At 37.4% G+C, this 3,205-nt stretch overlaps 1 protein-coding gene across 5 annotated transcripts in view; it reads right to left on the minus strand.

The window, feature by feature from the left end:
• RALA (RAS like proto-oncogene A) overlaps positions 1–3,205 on the minus strand; it is a 30,211-nt gene that overhangs the window by 26,026 nt on the left and 980 nt on the right. The window lies entirely within an intron of this gene.

Raw genomic sequence — 3,205 nt, forward strand, 5'->3', positions numbered from 1 at the left:
CTGATCCCTGCTGCCCACCTACTAAGCACAGGTGCAAAGTGCCTTCGTAAACAGCATTTTCCATAACTTGCAGAAATACTTGTTTGGTGGTACAGTATATTTACATGTCAATTTTTAATGAAACCTTGTGGGCCACTGCAACAGACATTCTCACATTCTTGCATCAAATGATGTAGTAAACATATTGTTATAGAGAGAAATACAATGCATTATACATACATACAATGCATGAATTTTATGGTAGGAATTCAAAGTACATTACAAATACTTCAACTAAGGAGCCAGTATCACAAAATAATCACCATCAATTCCACTGAAGTAACAATTGCAGAGTTACTATGCAACCAACTCTACATCTCTTGTTTGTTCTACCTTCTTTGCATTCTTGGCTCCCCTGCGTTATAAACTGATTACACACACAAACTGATTACAATTCTTACCTTGAATTCTCTGTAGTAACTGTCTATGTCGTCTAACATCCTCATCACACCTTTCCTCTGTTATTATCCCTCTGTGCAAAGCCTGGACACTTCAGTGTTGCCAATCTATTTTCCCAAAGGTGCTGGGAATTTTGATAGAGAAAAACCAAATCCTAAACAAAATATGACTAGCAAATACTAAGCCCCACTCTGGACAAAGGCAATGAATTCTCTCACTGGTTCATTCTAAGGCAGCATTACTTAATCTATACTACATTTCTTTCCAACTTATTCCTACCTTTCAAATCAATATTGTTTTCTCTATGTGAATTTCAGAATTTTTCTTCCCGCTGTAAGGAGTCTCCAAGGCTCCAGCCTATAAGCCTAACCTGATGGTTATGGGTTGCACAACTACCAAAGAGATTCAACAAGCAGCTGTAAACACTGATAAATCCTTGGGCTTTAGGTGCTGACTCTGACTCACAATAGTAAAGAAAACAGGATGAGTAGCAAAACAGGATTTAATAATCCCCTGGTCTGCAAGGTACATTTCCTATATAGTGACTCTAAGTTATTTATATCCAAAAGGACTATAACCAATTTCAGATTCTGCAGACAATAAGCCCTAAAAATAACTTATTATAGCTATCCTGAGACCTGATTTAAAGTACTGCAACAGACTAATAAAATGTAACAATTTCTTCCCTACTTAGCAAGTTATAAAATGTAAAATATTTTGCAGAACATTTAGTGGACATACATGATATCAGCTATTTTATTTACTTGGTTCCTCACTTAAATTCTTTTTATGGTAGAAAGGAGGTTTAACACAGTTGTCCTGTAATTAATTGTGTGTTTGAGGCAGGCAGGCTACAATATGTTCACAAGTATGCTGTCACTAGCCTACCAAACTACCTTGTTCACATAAAATAGATTTCAATTTAGATGCAAAGTAATTTCAATAGCATTAGAAGTTTACTGGAAGCTGGCTATAAGCACTTTCAAAGGGGTGGGGAGCTCCCTGCCTAGAAGATGTTATCAGCCACTGATTCCCAGGAACACTGCATCCTACAGCATTCACTAGGATGGCAAAGCAACCAATTCTAATCACGAAGTTAAAAGACTTTTCTCATATTACTATTTCTTCTTCGGTTGTAAAATTGCAGCAGAAATAATGCTGTTGTCAGTTGGCTGAAATGCAGTGCCTAAACAACTTTTTATATAAGACACTGTATCTATAGTATCCTTTAATATCAGAGACTGCCATATATCAGTTTCTAAGGCAGTAGCATCTTTTGCCTCAGCAATTATCTTCTTCCAAGTCAGATACACTTGTAATTTAACAGGAGCAAAATCACTTCTTAGATGGAACACCTTTGTTTCAGGGTAATCCCTCTAAGTAGATATAGGGATGTCAGTGCATGACTTAGTAACTGAGGTTAAGAACACAACTGCTCTTATGGAAACTGGAAGTCAGTTTCAATACAGAAGACGCACGGACCATTGCAAGGTCTCAAACTATACTTACAGTCTTGAGCTCCTTCTTGGTTGCCTTTATCCAGCACTGCTTTATCCTCACAGCCACATCTCTCCCTGCCCTACCTCCCCACACCCATCCCTTCCCCTCAATAGCCTACCATATCTGTGGGTTATTTATCTAAACAGTATGTGAGATTACAAAGAATGCACAGTTAGGACACATTCCAGTTTTCATTTCATGGCTAAAGATTCTCTCTTTAAGGTCCAAAAAAACAAATAAAGACAACATTATTACAACAACGTCAAAGAACAAACAACTCAAAATACTTCACCTTAGAATGTAATCTTTCCCTTCCTCAAATTCAAAAGAGCATTAAAGAGCAAAGACTGAGATCAAGGAATTTGCAATAGTGAAGGAGTATATTCTCTATCCAGCATCACAGCTTATTTAACCTGACAATTGACCTCTCATGCAGTGGACTGAAGACTTTTTTTGATCTTTTTGTGCAACACTGTGTCGTATTTTCCTATTTCTACAGGAAAAGAATAAAGGGTAAACATGACTAGCACTATCAATCCCTCAAATTTCTACCATTTGGAGGCTTCCACAAAAAAATGTTTGACAGTCACACAAGCACAGACTGGAAGATTTAAAACCTCATCAGAGATTGGCTTATCAAACAGTTGTTCTTCATTCTATTAAGAATGCTCAGTTTCCCAGGACTTAAATATTGAGGTACGTGCTATTAGATTAGTAAGTCAGCTGAAAAGAAGTGGATTTTAAATTAAGAATTCAGTTATAATCACTATTAATTAGCTTGAAAACTAACAGAAGAGCAGTGTCTTCTCCAAGTCCAGCCCCTCATTCAGAAGCTCCTCTCTTTTCAGCTTAACTTTCAGAGGCAAAGACAAAGAACAACGGAGAGGTTATGGAGAGATCTGAACATAAAACTGTATGTAAACTGAAATGCCAGCAGAGGCACATATCGCTTACATTTATGGAAGTGTAATGTTTTGCAGTGCAGAATGCAAGCCTCTTTCCAGTAAGAACTGGAAATGCAAGCATGAAGCAAAACATCACTGTCATTTTGAGCATGAAAAAAAACCATTTTGGCAATCTTTCTGCCCGGACGATTTGGGGATGCTACAAAATAAACACACAGATCGCTCTTCAGGTGACTCTTGGGATACATATGGCCCACTTAACATTTTCATTTTAAAGACTCAATTAAGGGGAAGGACCTGAAGCTATTGGCTTCCATTTAAAAGAAACCCAAACGCAAACACCAAATCCCTTACTTAACCAA

This window comes from Sturnus vulgaris, chromosome 1 (assembly GCF_052056855.1).
Source record: "Sturnus vulgaris isolate bStuVul1 chromosome 1, bStuVul1.hap1, whole genome shotgun sequence".
NCBI lineage: Eukaryota > Metazoa > Chordata > Aves > Passeriformes > Sturnidae > Sturnus > Sturnus vulgaris.